The sequence below is a fragment of the Copadichromis virginalis genome, linkage group LG4 (assembly GCF_057382275.1).
Source record: "Copadichromis virginalis isolate Kocher_CV1m ecotype Utaka linkage group LG4, C_Virginalis_male_GT1.1, whole genome shotgun sequence".
Classification (NCBI taxonomy): domain Eukaryota; kingdom Metazoa; phylum Chordata; class Actinopteri; order Cichliformes; family Cichlidae; genus Copadichromis; species Copadichromis virginalis.
This window is the reverse complement of record NC_140621.1, coordinates 23,115,267-23,132,963: the sequence shown is the minus strand read 5'-3', so window position 1 is coordinate 23,132,963 and position 17,697 is coordinate 23,115,267. Positions and strand designations below refer to the sequence as shown.

General features: G+C 41.6%; 1 long non-coding RNA gene across 1 annotated transcript in view; it reads right to left on the bottom strand.

Moving 5' to 3' along the window:
- LOC146711436 (uncharacterized) overlaps nt 1-16,029 on the bottom strand; it is a 47,041-nt gene extending 31,012 nt beyond the window's left edge. Inside the window, exons 1-2 of the long non-coding RNA XR_014920166.1 lie at nt 15,897-16,029; nt 14,893-15,576 (exon numbers count right to left, since the gene is read on the bottom strand). This is a non-coding gene — a long non-coding RNA (uncharacterized LOC146711436). The remainder of the gene's footprint in view (nt 1-14,892; nt 15,577-15,896) is intronic.
- Between the last annotated feature and the right edge of the window lie 1,668 nt (nt 16,030-17,697).

Genomic DNA, 17,697 nt, shown 5'->3' with positions numbered 1-17,697 from the left:
TACCCCTGTCATCTGTGCTCTGATAAAAATACATCTTTAGATGTGTGAAGAGACTTTGTTAGGCATCCAAGAAAAACCTGCGCTATCAGGCACTTTGGGGGCACCTTCTCTCCAGGAAAGAACAGAGGAAGGCCCCTGCAGTGAGGATTCAGTATTTCCTCCACCAGCAGCTACAGTTAAGACACTCCGAGGACCCAAAGGTCTTTCCAAAAGCCTGTCTCCGATGTTCTCCCACAATGCTTGGCCCCACTTTCTGTTTCTTTATGTCATTTTACACAGCTGCAGGGCCCATTCTTGCACTAAACATTTTGCCGTCACATTATGCTGTAATGTTTTAATCTGTTCTTTCCATTGTTTGCCGAGGTGCCAGCGTGGTTCATGATCTTCAGCACAAACAAGGAAAGTAGAGTTGTAAAAGGTGGTTTCGTGCTGTTGTGAGATCTCCAAACTCTTTAGAGCAAATCTGTAGAATGACTAAGTACAACAGGGACTGATATAGTACATAACCTGTGAGCACACACACACACAAAGTAGCCAAGTGCCACCCACACTGCTGACGTAGGTGGAGTCCGAGCATCAAGCCAAAACAGGCTTTTATAATTGTGCTAGATTTATAGGTGTGGCGCCTTGTGTTCTATATTTAATTACAGATTTTACAATGAGAGCATGTTAAGTGAAATCTAATACAAGAACATCAGAACTATTGCCTTGGCCTAGATGTAGCAGTTTATGCAGCCCTACCTTGTAATTTCACCATATAAGGTTTCTGCATAAAATGCTAATGTATGCTTCATCATTAAGGGTAATGTGAGTAACAAAAAGTTAGAAAAGTGTGTGTGTCCATCTCTGCCTCTCCTATGCTTTTCATCTACATCTATACGCTCTCTTTTTTGTCATTTTATGCACATTCCTTTGATCTTGTATTTGAAAAAAAAAAACGAAGCTGTTAAGCGGCATGCCTTCTCGGATTATTTAATTAGGTTAAAACAAGTAGAAATAGCCTGTGCTGACTCCAGGGAAATTCCACCTGGGGGATGACAAGGGCTGTAAGAGTAGTGGGAGGGGTCGGGTGAGGGCGATTTGGGGAGGGGGGTGAAAGTCGAGCCCCATCTCTTTTTGACAGATTGGTACAGACACGGGAAACTTTACACGCTGTTTATTTGAGCACACTTTCTGTATGCACATATCATATTAAAAACCACAAATGTCAGGAGAAGAGTCAGAAGAACGCGCCTTTCCTCCCCTTAACATTACCCGAGCTGCTCCGGCTGATTTATGCAGCACAAAGGTCACGGCGAAGAGAAAAAAAATACACACTTTCATGTGTCAGTCACCAAGTCCCCCTCTCTCTCTCTACTTCCACTAATGATTGGCAGTGACACATTCAAACTGTTGTGTACACAAATACACATGAGCACATGGGCATAGGCACACATATACGCACACTTTTCTAGAGCATCTGTCGGTTAGTGCAAGAAACTTCAGTGTGACACCTGGCGATCAGCAAACAATTCTAAAGCAATCAAGCATGAAAAGCTGAAACCAGCTAAAGGTAAAAGGTGTTGAGTGTTTTCAAGCGCTGTAAACCAAAAAATAAATAAAGCTGTTGAAACAAATTATCAGAATATTACAAAGAAGACAAATGCCGTATGCTACTTTTGAACAAACTGAAAGTAGCACTATTAAACATCATAATACATCAAACTGTGCTTCAGCTAAGCTCTGAAGAACAGGCTCCATGTCCCCCAACATTTGCAAAGCAGATGTCTTGATTAGTGCATACCAAGAAAATCTGTCATTCCCTCCAACAAGACAAGGACCATAAAAAGTTAATAAAACTACGAAATGTTCTGCATTAAACAGTTCTGCTTTTTAACAGAGAAGAAAAAAAGCGATTTTACACGCAGATACCTGAAAACACAGGACACCATAGTGCATGCAGTGCATGCATTAAAAACACTGGGATTCTTTCCAAGATGATTAGTGAAGAAAAGTGAAGCCCACCCATGTTTACTCAAACAAAAACCCTGGCTATCCAATCACATTTTGTGGATCAGGCTATTTAAGAGAGTACCTGTAAAGACCAGAGGCAAAGGCTCGGGCACATGTTTTACTGCTCTGTTTGAATAATCAGGTACAAGTAAAACAAACAGCTACAGAAGGGATGTTTAGCAAGTCGCTCAGGATCCAACTCAGGGCAATAAGTGTTCATTAGTTTTAATAGCCTGGCTCCCGGAGCAAATGAAATGAAGACCAGGAGACCACATCCAGCTAATGTAAATAAACCAAATAAACCAAAAAAAACTCATCAACTGTCTGTTGTGAGAGAAATTTGAAAAAAATATTTAAAAATCATCCTGACTTTTCTAAGAAGTTTGCATAAGAGTAGAGGAGGAATGGGAGGAAATAGCCTATTTCTGAAATTAAAACTGTGTCCTCATATAATTGATGAAAAAGTATTTAACAGATGAGTTAATTCACTGTAGGATGATGATCGTAAAATACTAAAAGTGGGAGGGAGTACTCGAGGAAAACTTTAAAGTTACATCTCAAAAGCCCAACTATGTCTTTAGCCTGTGTTAGTCTGTTATGCTGGCGGCACATCTTGATTCCACCTGAGCTCAGAGAAAGGTGGTGATACACTCCCAGTGGTCCAGATGGTCCCCCCCAACACTGGCCCGAACATAAACATGGCTTGGGTCTGGTTGAGGAGAGGGAGACCCCGTTTATTTATGGACATGTCTGGGTCTGGGACACAAATATAGAAAGATAGATCGACGAGATGAGGGACAAAGGAAAAGAGCAGGGAGGCGGTGTGCTCAGACTTGTGGACGTCTTCCAGTATGGTCAGATGGTGTGATATGGCCCACCTACACAGGAGCTGAATATTCATGTGTCTATGTGCAAGTGTTTACAAGGTTAAAAGTGCATATTCCCATATGCCGCTTCTCTTATCTGCAGATTCAGTCCAATGTACAAACTATAAAGCAAAATATCTTTTTAACCCGAGGAGCTAATTACACCCTCCGTGACGTCAAATGTGCCGCAAACAAGCACATGTAGCCAGCGGTATTGGCTGTCGGGCGGCAAAAGTAGAGCGAGGGTGTGAGGCCGGGGAATTCAAAGAATTTTCCTGTGTGCTTACCGGCACAAACCAAGCCCACTGTACATCTATGAAAGTATGGCTGAGTAAGGCCCTTTTCATCTTTGCAGCGCTCTCCTTAAATAAATCGGTTCAATCTCGATTTTTACAATAGGGTTTTACAGCTTAATAACCTGGCTACAGAAAGCCAGACATCGTAAGGTGTTTTATGGCTCTTGTAGTTCCTTTATGACCCAGCCAAATGTCATTGCTTCACTGTACACCAAAAGGGGCAGATACTTCTCTAGAAAACAAGACAGTTATGATGTTTTGGAACTTTGTTTAGGCTAAGGAAGTGTTGATGAGGAGAGGATTGGTCCTCCCACACAGAAAGGTACCATTTGCTCTCACAGACTTCTACTTGAGTTCCACTAGAACACAGTGCTGCACAAAGAAATCTATTTCATGCATTTTTGGTGCTGTTTTGTCACACACACACGACCTATCTATGCTTAAAACCAACTTGCATAATCGCACTGGACCTACCCTTATGGAAGACATTTTGAGATCGCGTAATCATGATGCTGCTACAAAGCAAGATGACGTACATTGATGCTACAACAGCAGCTGATTTTCGTTGCTATAAGTCATTAAAATCACTATTCGTCCATCGATCTTCTGTCTCCGTGTGAGGGTTCTTCGCTTGTCTCGCTTCGGCATCGTTACAACATCGCACGGGGCAATAAAACTAAGGATAGGTGATTAGCACTGTGGCCTGACACAGCATGCACTCACTGAAATATAAACATTACACAATCACACCAAACATATGAGCAGCTTCAGCTAATTAAGACCACGCTGCTTTTTAATGCCTGTTTATATCTGACTCCTAAATGAATGCTACCCCTGGAGCTCCCTCCAAAACAGGTCAGCCAAAGAGAAGAGGACAGGGGAGGAACGGAGGCAGGTTGGAAATTACAGGTAAACCAATCTGACCTGCGGTGCCCGAAACGAAAAGCTTTACTAAAAGAAATGAAATAAATGCAATGAAAATGAAAAAAGTCCTAGCATGAATCTTGATTATTTTCATAAATCTCTCGGAAATCTGATGATTAAAGAAGTTTACACAAAAGCATTTGAAGTAAGCAACCATTTTCAACTTAAAAATGACCAAATGTGCTGGACATATCTGAATTTCTTTGATCATAAAGATTTAGGAAATGTGAGCTTTAATACTTCTCAATCAGTACCATGTGGAGCTTTATTGGTGTACTGCTGCCATTCTTATTGCCTTGGCAGGCATGAAGGACACAGAAACCCAGGAGACAGGGGGACTGACCATCGCTCTCTAACATCATTAAAAGCGATAAGCTGGCAACTGGCAGAAGCCAAGCTTGCCATTTGTAGCCGCTAGGTCCCTGGCCACCTTACTCAAACTTTCCAAAATGTTTTCACAATCTAAACTCTGCCTCTCCTCCCCGGTTGTACACGACTCAGCCCTCAAGAGCTCAGTGAAGTTGATCTTTTGCATGGCGCCAGAGTTCTGGGAGAGGGCCAGCCTCACCTGAATGACCTCTGCCTTGTCTTCAAAGCCATTAAGATTGTCTGCTGTGACCACGATCAATACTTCCACAGACCTCCCCTTGCTTTACGAGACAAAGAAAGCACGCTATCTACATACAATAGAGCACAGCATTGTCACATTTGTAATTATATTGGAAGGCGTATTACCTGTTTTTATATGCACACATTGTGGTGCACGGGGGTTGGATTTCAAGTTGCAGCTTGTTGAGACTTGGGGATTTACTGAGAAGGTGGGAAGGCATGTGAATGTGTGTGTGACAGGGAGAGCGAGCGAGAGAGAGAGACAGATGTCTGGAAGAAGCTAGGCTGGCAGAGTTTACAGTGAAGGAGGACTGGCTTTGTAAGCAAATGAAGGAACACACACAAACGTGTGTTAACCTCACACCAACTTTTCTCCTTACACCACACTGAATGCCAAGCTCACAACAGACATGCACCAGTGCTAACCTGGTGTCTGCATGCAGGGGCTGGTGTCTTTGTGTGCATGTACATGTCTGCCTCTAGTTCACCTATGCTACCTGTTGGGCACTAGACTCTCGCTCTGTTAATAGTGTTACGTGCTTTTACAGAAGCCATTAAGAGCATTAGCAGATGGGCAAGATGTAGTACTTTACTGTGGTAGGATTTCCCCTGGTTTTAAACTGAGGTATTGCCAGTGTTATACCAGGGAGGGCTTGTGTGGAGGTGACCTGCTGGAAAGTTTAACAAATAAAAAAAGAAGCTATGTGCACCAAAAAAGGCCAGTCAAGGAGCTGCTGCTCTTAACACCCCTTTTAAAATCAACTGTAAGGAGCCACGGCACAGAGCAATAATAAATAGCTACAGAGAAATGTAATTCTTTACTGCCCAGCTGCAAAATGTGGTTAATGCAAAAGCCAACCTTCTGAGGTTTGAAATCTAAAAAATGCAGCTAATGAACAAATGTTTTCCTAAAGTCTTGGCCTCTTACAAAGTAGAGAAAGATGGTGAACTCCGGCATCAATGATTAACTTGAACAGTAGACTGGGGTTTACCTGAGCCATTGACTAGACAGGCACATAAAAATACACTACAGACTTCCTCCTTCATATCGCTACCAAAGCTCCACCCTAACTTGCTCATTCGGCAGCTCTGCCATGCCTCAACAAACTGTCTGCAGTAAACAGCTTGGGGAAAAACACAGATCTTTACCGTAAAGGCAAGTGAGCTCCTAAGATTCCTGCCTGACAGTTTCGAACACGCCGGGTCAGGTTCTGAGCTCTGCTAGCCTGCAGTAGCTGTTATCAAAAGCTGCTGAAGGATTTCAGTGATCGATTATTATGAAGAGATGAGTAATTCTGGAGAGCTTAGAAGAGATGGAAAGATAAGCAGCTGAAAGCAGTGTTGCAATCATTTGCTTATGTTGTATACAGCAACTGTCTGAGAATGAATGAGTTTTAATTCAGGTGCGATTGTCAGCGAGCTTTCCACAAAGACCTGAAAATAAAATATGGGCAGTACAAGTTTGCACTTTCACTGAGAATAAACAGAAAGTATATGGAAAATGCAACAAGCTGAATGGTCAACAGCTTTGATAAGCCCGCAGGTTGGAAATGTATTTAGGCTTTGGTGAGAAAGAAATGAGGCGATAAGAAGGACCTACAGTACATGAAATATGACTAAAGTTAAGAAGGCTTTGCATATCTCAGTGTGTGTGTTCAACTTTTTTTTTAAAGTGTCAAAGGTCCAAGTTCCATGACTGACATACTCAAAAAGAGAAATCTGATAGGCCGTAGATTATGGATGACTTGATATAGTGCATTTGTGCATGACTTGCAGCTTTACATTTAAAATGCACACACTTTACATATACACAAATGCATGCAACAGTAAATGTCTAATTGCACATGTGCACATACTGCATTGAGAATGAATGCACAGACTGTTTGAGAGACATTCTGAGACACGTCAAAGACACTACAGGGCCAAAAGGTCACATAAAAATCCTCCTGTGATTAAAACCTGTTCCCATGACACTCTTTTCCATCTCTAATCTCAAACTTTTTCAGGTTTATCTAACCTGAAAAACTGCATAGTTTCAAACCTGTTTTGTTTAAAGCAAATTGGTCAACGTACAACAATGTGATGTACACAATAAGAGGACATGGAAAACTTCACCTTTACAAATATGCAAAAGCTGCAAGATGTGTAGACCAAAGTATGACTTTGGCCTACACACAATTTGCGCAGACACATGCATATGGGACACCCGTGGGAATGAAAACTCTACTTGCATTGTACTAATGACTGTGCTGTCACTTTGTCATAAGTTGCCCCACCTGTTCCTGAAGTAGGCCAGTTTTATCTCCGCTTCATTCATTCTCTGTTCGTTAATGTCTGAAGTTTATAGCAGAGCTGAAGTACATGAATGAATTGATTGCTCAGTAGTTGTTAAATCTAAAGGACAGAGTGGGATTTGAAGGCTGTTTTTGTTTTTTTCAGCACTTTATCAAATTATCAGGTATTTAAAACTTTGTTGAAATCGTTCAGATTATCTTGATAGCAGTAATCAAAAATGCTGCATATTTGAGTTTCCTGTAATTTGACAGCAACTTGCAGGGCTGGAAAAGGGTCATGGGAGACAGATGTACAAAGTGAACTTTATTGAACTTCACTCTGATTTTATCGGTGTCGGTACACACAGAGGCACACGGCCACTTTGATCTTCAAAGGGAGATGAGCTAGAATGAGGGGCAATAAGAAGATAATAACGCCAATCTATATCCATTACTCCATAGATCACAGGTTCACTGCAACATGCAAAGTAGCTTTCCTAGCTTTTATTTTCCAGACAGAGAGCCACATTTCATGTTACCACATTGCCACCTAGTGGTCGCATGTACCCGGACCAGCAATGGAAACCTACTGCAAATCTAGCCATGCATTCAGTTTCTTAACAGCAAACCTAAACCTTCTCCATCTTAGGTTAGGTCAGCTGGATGCAGACTCGAGCCCATCTAAGATGTCACAGAGCAAGCTGCAGGTTACACCCTGGAAAAGTTTTCAGTCAATCCCAGGGATAAAGCAGAGACATGACCACCATAAACTCTTCCATCTATATATAAAGCCAATGTAAAATCACCAGCAAGTCACTGGACTGTGTGAGGAAACCAGAGCACCAAGAGAAAGCCATACAGCCACAGGGAGAACACGTAAACCCACAATGAAAGGCCCAGCCAACCAGGAGATTCAAGACCAGAAGCTTCCAGCACTGCATTCTACAAATACTGCAACAAATTGAAAAGTGAAGGATGTGAATGAATGCTATTCAAAGCATTTGTAAGTATAAAAGTATAAAAATATTAAAAACACTTTTAGTGATAAAAAAAAGTCAACCTCTAGCAGTAGAGGACATATTGTACTAATGACTGTGCTGTAGTAGAGGAAAGAAAGCTCTGCTGTGATTTACAGTTAAACCGAGGGCAGAAGAGTCAGCGAGGTGTAATAACTGTATATGAAACATGCTTATCTACTGTGACAGGTGACATATGTAATCTAATTACACTTAATAATACAATAAAACACAAATAGAAAGTGGGGCCTTGAGAAACCCCACAGAAAAGATCCAATTGTGACCTCTAGTGGTGAAGTCAAGGAAGTGTGTGGGGGACGTCACAAGGCACAGAAAAACAAGAGAGCAAGCGAATGTGTCCCCAAAATGATATTTTTTAATTTTCTTTTAACTATTTTATTATGTTTTATCATTTTTTTAGACTCTATTTACATTTTATTTAGCTTGTGACATAAAATTAAATTTGCAATGCTTAACAAATTTAAGTTTGTCTCATTTGCTTAATAAAAACAATAAAACTTTTAGTTTCAAACAAGATTTTAACAGATTTCCTTTTTTTTATGACAGACTGTCATATAAATTTGTTAAGCACTGTAAATTAGAAGATCAGATTTCAAAGATGGATTTTTACACTACTACGACAGATGAACATTAGATAGATTCAGTGTAGTCAGTGTACATTACAATGGGAGACCAAGGTAACAGTATGAAAAGTAGAACATGTTATAGATGAACGCACAATCTGTAAATGCCCCCTTTTTTCAGTGCAGCCTGCACATTTAAATATATATGTGGTGGTGGGTGATTAATCACACGCTGTACAAACAGCACAAAGTGCCCGAGGGGGCACCCAAATCATAAGGCCCACAAAGCATGAGTAATACCTGGACCCCAGTGTCATATCTGATGGCAGCAGCTCAACATGTACTCCCCTACTACTCTGGAACCCTCAGCACACAGCGTGATCAAAGAGGGTAGAAGAGTAGGAGGATATCATCAAAGACTCTCAAGTTGTTAGCCACTAGAAAATATTTATTAAGTTTAATTTCTAAGTGTTGTTTGTTAGCATGCTAACTCATAGTAAGCCAAAGTTGTCTGAACAAAAAAGGGTGATCTCTCCAGCTGTAGTTTGGAGAGCCAGAATTACTGGAAGTTTTAATCAGTTAAGGTGACAATGCCATTGTTGAGATTTTCATAACTCCTGAAAGTCATTAAAAAAAAAATCACAGACGTGTGAAATGTTTTGAATGCCTTAAAAAACATTTAACTAGTAATTATGATGATTTTGTCATTGATTTTTAATCTCTCTTTGATTTCAAACCCCGATTTTCTCTCTTCAAAATAAATGAAGATATTGTGATCATAATTCGCTGGATAAAAGGCACTAAGAAAACCACCACAAAGCTTAAAAAAAATCCCTAATGAAAACTAATTTCCCGAGGGATAAACCTTCTTCTTCCACAGGGATGCAGACAGATCTGCATGTTCGTTGTGTCATAGATTTTTCACTGGATGCCATCCCTGATGCAACCCTTCCACTTCTGCTGGCTGCCGGAGGTAGGAGTAAAGTTCCAAATTAGCGCCACACATTTTAAGTGGCCACAGAAAGAAATGCAGGCCAGAAAACCAGGATTATGTTGTTGCACACATTAACCACAAGAGTGCAGCAGAATGTAAGGCATGCATCAAGATAATCCGAAAGCTTGACTACAGATGGCACTACAGCACAGCAATTCTCTCAGTGTTATTTTACACAACTACTAACATCACACCTATGAAGCCCAGATTTCATTTTAAGCCAATGTAAGATAACAAAATAAATCAGTCCCCTGGGAAACATGAATGGCTCTGCTTATTTGACTGAAGCCTTCTGATGACAGCCCAAGTAGAGGACAGCTTGCAGTCAATTTAACTACTTTGGTGCTGTAAGTCTGTGACTCTGTTCAGTGACACTGGCAAGCAAATTCTTCCCTGTCTGTCAGGGCTCAAAGTAATAGTTTGACAGCACAACACACTGGCCTGCTCAGCATCTGCCCCCCTACTTATCAGGCCTAAAATTTGAATTCAGCAATGAGCCTCTATGCGTCAAGAAAACCAAAGGTATCAAACAATCAACCTTAATCAAGCATTTTATGTGGAGACGACTGCGAGTTGACGACATTCAATCTCTTTTAAAGGAACTAAAAGCTTTCACAATTGCACGGATCTCCAACACGAGCACATGACTTAACACACACATAAACAGCGGTCTGAGGAGCCTGGTGTTCTGCTGTGTCCCAGGGAGGTCACACAGGAAATTTCACGCTCCTCTTCACACTGAAAATGTCTCCTTTATCCTCCCGACTGGAGACAAAAGAAAAGAAAAGAGGAATGAAAGACCGAACTGGAAAAGAAAGGAAACCCACTCTGTCTTACTTATGTAGGTGTGACTCGCTGAAACAAAGCCATGGCAACCCACACCCAGCAAAGTAAAGGAGGAACGTGGTCACAGGTTCAGTGGAATGTGACATTTATGAGAGCAAAACACAAAGGGAGGAATTTTCCTTCCAAAACAGGAGCAAGAAAACTGGAGGAGAAATGTCAGGAATTTAAAGTATTTCTAACTCTCGATCAGATTTTTTTTCCATACAAGGACGGTTAAGAATGCACCTGAAAGTTCACTCCAAGTCTGTTTTAAAAGAAATGCATTTTAAACTAGTGTCATCATTGTTACACTGCAAACTATCAGAGCGGGCTGTTTGTATTTGAGTTTTACTATTAAAGTAAGAGTCTTTATTTAGCATCGTTCCTCTTTGGGACAAGTTTGAGGTACGTAGAGCATCCTGTGAGAATGGAGAGCTGTCTGCCCGTGCTGACAGAGGTGCCCCTGTAATGTGGCCTGCTGAGCATTTTCACTGTTTGCTCTCTGGTCTTAACATTTGGGCTGACACTCTATCTTCTATACTCCTGCAGAGGTCAGTGTGGTTTTTCTTATGCACAAAAGGTAAAAAGCCCACGGGGTAGTAGGATCACAATTACAGTTCCAGGAAACATACCGTTTTTTATCACATAACAGCAAGTGACAGGCTATATGACAGCTATGTAACTTCAAAAGGTGTAAACACAAAGTGCACTGGGAATTTTTAACCAAAGAAGTCAGGTTTCGTGTCATACCTCCCAGGCATCGCTCCAGAAAACCCCTCCACCCAGGTTTGCTACTTCCTCTAAAACAACCTTCTTCATTCTCACCTAAGCACAGGCTGGATGCCTCTCTCAGCCTCACACTTCCTGGTAACTCCCACACCAGGATAACACCACCCTGAGGCAAATATACACACACGAGCCACCTTCTAAGTTGTGGTTTCCCTTTAGGAAATCAGCAATCTGCTGCCATTACCCACCAGCATTTACACCTCCTCTCTGCACCCTTTAATTTTTCTTTGCCCCAATGTTTAAAACAAACAACTTCTCTCCCTTATGAGAGATCATTACAGGAAGAAAGCACCACACAGACTGTTAAAAGACGCCAAAAACAGCTAATAAATCTAAGGCGGTGATCTGGTGTCAGAGCATCAGGGTGTTATCAGTGTTATTAACAAAAGCTATGTACACATTCTGATGTGACTGCTCTTGAAGGACGTTTCGTGATTTCTAAACTTCAGAATATTCTGCGAATTTGAAACTGTGAGCAAGACGAGAGGACCGTTCAGAAAAACATGACATGATGTTGGACCGTTTAGCTGCTGTGTCAGTTCAATTTGCGCTCTCTTCCTACCTTCCTACCACAAAATTTTAAACACGAGACAGCACATATGGAGACACAATTGCCAAAAGCCCTGAGAAGAAAAACACTTTATAAAGCGCTCCAGCTTTTCAAAAGCTCTCTCCTTCTCCCTTTCACACACACACACACACACACACACATAAACACATAGACACAAACACATACACCTCGAAACAAAGGTGCCATTTTACTCAGGAAGGGTCAGCAGTTCTCTCCATCAGACAGGGGCTTGTTCTTGGTCAGAGGCTGCTGCCCAATCTCAGGCCACCCTCCCCTGGCTCCACTGCCCCCCCCCCCCCCTCCGGCCCCCACCACCCCGGAGACAAGCTCCCCATTGTTCCCGCACTACTAATAAATGACAGTTCTCCTGTTCAGACAAACTTTAGGGCCCATTCAAACACACACACACACACACACACACAAAAGTTTAAATGGTGCTCTACATAAAAAGATACCAGGAGCATTTTCTTTTAAGACTGGTATTTCTCGAGCTCATTAAGTGTTTATCTGACACTAATGATGTAAGGATGTCTTCCTGCGTCTTAAGCTTTGAACCTGAGGACAGGATGAGATAATCCTGAGGGCCGTTTGTGTAATAATGAATAACAACTGTTCCTATTGCCTTCCATTTCTCTTCGGTGGTCAAAAGCAGTCATGACATTGAGTCATAGTTCACCAGGAGGTCATGCTGCTCAGTGCGTGTTGTCACCCTGTGAGCTCAATCGGGGGCCAGGGAGCTGAGGTAGGCCTTGAGTTTAGACATGATAAATCACCACTCAGCTTAAGCTCATAAACACACCATTAACACGCTCGACCACATGAACTCTATCCGTTTACCTTAACCGCATGGTGCTCGGGACTATCTGCCTGTGATAGCACTCTTAGGGGTCTGATGCACATGGCTGTCACAGCTACATGAGGATCTGTGAGGAGCTACATGAGATCCTTTCCCATCACTAGTAATTAGATATGTAATGTGCTTCAGACCGCAGTGTAGAAACAGTGCACGCGCTCCCTGATTTGCTTAGGTGACATTTATATTCAGGGAGTGTAAACTGGTGTTAATCGTCTAATAAACATCAGCTGCATCTTACTAAATAGAAACAACTAGATTAGCGTATTATATTCCCGACAACACAAATCAACTTGAAGCTGAAACTCAATTGCCAGTGATGACAAGGTCCTCCTGAAACGTTGATTGGAGTAAATACAGGGTTGTTAAGTCTTGCCCCGGTGTGTGTATATGGTTCTTTGCTGTGGTTCACCACAAACATATCATATGACAGCACAGAAAACTGAGAGAAAGCAAATTCCTGCTATTTTTAGCTATGACAAACATAAACAAAAGAATCAGAAAAAGAAATACACTTGCTGAAGCGTCATGGCTGCTTTGATGTCTATCCGATCACTCGTGGGCTTCCATTTAAGCATCTTTATTTTTTGATGGGCTTAAACAGGAAAAGGGGTGATGCTGGCCATGCGCAGGACAGATGCTGGACAACCGGGGTCAGATATTGCTCCCGCTTTGCCGTTTAAATAACAAAAGGAGGCGGAGGAAGAAGAGGCAGAAGTTGTGAGAAGAGGAGTAAGGGGGAAAAAAGCCCCAGTGTTTAGTCAAGGCCTGCTCACTGACACAAAGTCTGTCTTTGTCTGCCTCCCAGGGTGCCAGATAAAGGAATTCTTGTGTGTCGGGGGCTCTGACCGAGTTTATTTGACACTTCAGCTCCTTTTGTGAAGCAAGTGTCCCACCGTCAATGCTGGCCATGAGAGTCACTTGGCATTAGACAGAGGGTCGCTCTTCAGTGGAGAAAGGGGGTCTTGTTTGGAGAAGATTTTTAATAGAGGTGGTGTGTGTGTGTGTGTGTGTGTGTGTGTGTGTGTGTGTGTGTGTGTGTGTGTGTGTGTGTGTGTGTGTGTGTGGACAGAGGGGTGCTCAGTCGGTGCTCTAAGCTGTATACGGACATATAGTGGAGCTCTGTGCCCTCCCACAACCACAACAGGAGAAATTCTTCATTGCTACAGAAGTGCGTGGGATTGAGAGGACTGGGTACTGAAAGATGAAGACAGGTGAAAGTGGAGGCTTCAGCAAATGAAGGAAGACACACACACACACACACACACACAAACACACACACAGCACCCATTATGAATGCAATGCCGTTAAGTCACACAAGGCTTGTAAAAGATGGACATGCTAACTTGCAAAGCAGGTTATCTCACGCTATTTTGAGCATGTTTATCAGTTGGGTGATCACATGGACCTGTAGGTTCAACATAATCCAATTACATTCCATATATATATATATATATATATATATATATATATATATATATATATATATATATATATACATACATATACATACATATACATACATATATAGATAGATAGATAGATAGATAGATAGATAGATAGATAGATAGATAGATAGATAGATAGATAGATAGATAGATAGATAGATAGATAGATAGATAGATATGATTGACAGGTGTTCCACTACCACTGAGGTCAACGTTATAGTGCTCAAAGCACTTTCCTCTCACCTTGAATGGAGTTACTGTATGAGCGGTGGGAGGGCCTGCTCCTTTTTATGAACACTGTATCCACACTGTGGATTTATTTCAGCTGCACCTGGTCTTTAACAACTTATAACAGGTCATTGCTCTCTAGGCTGTGAACACCCGGCAGTGCAGGTGCATAGCCAATGGCTGTGCTCAACACATGCATGTGAAATATTAAATTGAGCCATTTCCCCTTTTCTTTAACATTTACAGATGCATATGTAGTGATGTTAGAGAATAATAAAGAAGAGTTCTCACCTACTGAACAGGTGAACTTAATGAGAGTTTGGCGAGGCTTCCATTGTCAAAATACGCAGCTCCCAACTGACAATGAGCAGAAACACACCTTCTGTGTTTGTATGTATAAGTATGTTCCTAATGAGTCCACTTCCAAAAGAATTTCAGTATAAATTATAATTTGGTAGAGAAGATATGGGCACCCATGTGGGTGTGTTGAGAAGATAAGAACAGAACCTTTGGCCAAAGCAGACAGTGCTGAATGCATTGTCACGTCGCGAATGTATAACATAAATACAAACCTCCATAGGTCAAGCATACTTTGGGGTTTTTATATTGACGTTGTCCACATACCTGCGGAATCAGGAGATGCGCACATATTATCCAAATCACTGGACATCCACTGGAGCACAGCTTCCAAAACATAATCCAAGATATCCAACTGTGCAAAAAAAAAAAAAAAAAAAGAAATCCACCAAATACAGATTTCATTTCCGAAATCAGCATATAACATTAACCATCTATGAAAATGTTAGCACTTGACCACGCGTGTATCCCAAATATCCCAAGAGACTTGTCCAGTAGCTGAATCTGTGGCAGGAGTAGAAACTCATCCCAGACTGAAGTCAGCATTTCCTTATAACACGCGAAAAGATCCATAGCTGGAGTTTTCAATCCATCAGCTGCTATCATCGTGATCACGTTTAAACAAAAACACAAAACAATAATAACTTCTCCACGTTTGTCAATGTCGCGATTAATCCCGTTAATGCGTCCAAAGAGCCCCAGCATTAAACGATTTACGCCCAGGCAAATCCAGCAAAGCAATCAGAACGATTATTTTCGAAGATGCTGATTCCTCCTTAGGGTCCAGCGCAATGATGGTATCTGCGGCAGCTGCAGCCAGAGTCTCTGCTGACACGACGCGCTCTCGTCAAGAGCCGCAGCTTCACTGAGCCATAGTTTGTGCGGAGCGCCTCAGCACATGCTGCTTTCACCAAACGTAGATGCGCAATGCATGACGGTAAGTGGAGTTAACTGGAATAGGAAAACAGCAGCAGGTTTAAACCTTAAAAGCAGTTTTTAAAGACAAAAAAAAGAAAGAAAGAAAACACGGAACGCAATGAAATGATTTCACAGGTTAACCTTAAAATAATGAAAGCAAAGTAAAGGTGAAATAACTTTTAAACTTTTAAAAGTTTTAAAATAACTTTTAAAACAGTTACAGGCATTAGAAATTAGATCATATTATCATTATTATTATTAGCAGTAGTAGTATTAGTATTATTATTCTATAAATATCAGTAAAGCTGTCATGGATATCAGCTGTTACAATCTCTGTTGCAATCGTTCATCACCTGTTAGTTTCATTCCAGGTTGCGTGTGAGCAGTGTGTGTGAGTAATAATGATCATCTGTAGCTGTGCAGAGATACAGAGATGTCGGTGCCTTGAATCACCTTCCCATGAATGAATCTCTTGTCTTTCTTACCTCACTTTCATGTCCTAACCACCTCCAGGCTTGCTTGTATTGCCGGGATCACGCTCTCAAACTTCAAAACAAGGCCTGGATTCACGGGAATGGAGCACAGATCAAAATCAGAACAGAGCCCACTTAGTTATAATAAGCTGAAGCTAAGTAAAGCTGGACATTTCTTCTCTGTTCTACTGTGGACTGTGGAGTCAAAGCTTGCATGCATGTTTGCTGTTATTTGTGATTTTGTTGTGTTTTTTACTTCATCATATTTAAGAAGTACTCGGATGAAGTGTTTATGACTAAAACACAGCAGAGAGGATATAAGTGACAACAAAGCTGGGATTAAGGGAGTAAAGCTGATAAACTCTGACCTAAACCAAAGGGGAAAAACCATGAATAAATAAAAAAGTATATTCACGTAGAAGTTATATCAGTCTTTATTATACTTTCGTTCCTCATACATTACTCCTATTCACACAGGGCCTGGCACGGTTCCATTCCACTTTTTACTTTGTTCTTTTGGCTGCGATCCAGTCCAGTCCAGGAGTACCTGAATTGCACGCGATTCTGTCAATTGCAGGTACTTGATGGCTTTCTTGTGTGCAGGGGTTGAAAAGTTGCTGGAGGTTTGCGCACACAGCATTGCGTGACTAGCGCTGGGGACGAAAACACAAAGACATTGTTTTCAGTGATCAAACCCCCTTTATAGTAACTCAACAGCATTCCTGTCTCACATTCCTAAGCCACCGCTGCAGTGTGAAGGGTTTTTTTTTTCTTTCCTTTAAAAAAAAGGAAGAAAGGAAAAAAGAAAGAAAAGGAGGGTTGCACTTTTTTAATCTGGTTCACTGTGTCGACCTCGCTTCTTCCACAATTTTTCTCGTAGCTCATTAATCATTAATCAAGACTGAATTAAAGTATTAGTTGAGGCAATTATCTGCCATGGGGTAATTAAGAGGTGTTTATCCCTTATCCAAAACAATGTGATGAATGTAAACACAGTGTGCCAGCTTTCATGTTAAGCCAGCAGCCAGCTGAACAGCAGTATTAAATCAAATGAAAATGCATTGCTTCTCAGTGTATCCCCTTAAAGCATGCGCGGGTGGGATTTCCAGGTTGTTTGTGCAACAGCCTGCAAATGTGTTTATGCTCACTTGTGTGCATCCTCCTACACCGTGTCTCCACTCACGCCAGCATGCGTCTGTAGGTATGTGCTAATGTGCACACAAATGTTTTCCACATTGGTGTGACAAGGATAATCATATCCAGGGAGCACAAACCCATGCTGAATGCTTCTCACACAGATGGGAGGAAAAAGGAGGAATGCATTAAAAAAAAAAAATCCAGAGGAAACGAGACTGAGTGTACACCCACAGACAGTCGTGCAAGTGTAAAACTTATGATATGTGGAAATCTACTGGCAAAGGAGCCAAGCGAGGCCGCCATCACCTGGAGTGGGTGAAACAAATCTAATATTTACTGAAAGCGATGACCCTCATGACCTTCTGCTTTCAACGTAGAAAACATAGAGACGAGGACAATTGAGTCAGTCATATCTCCAGTGTGTGCTCTGAGAGTGATTAAGACTAGAGCACATTCATTACTGGCCCAGCTCAGACAGAGAGGGGCTTCAGAGCAGAGCCCTTGTGTTGGACTGTTTGGATGTCCTATCCCCTTGTATCTCTTT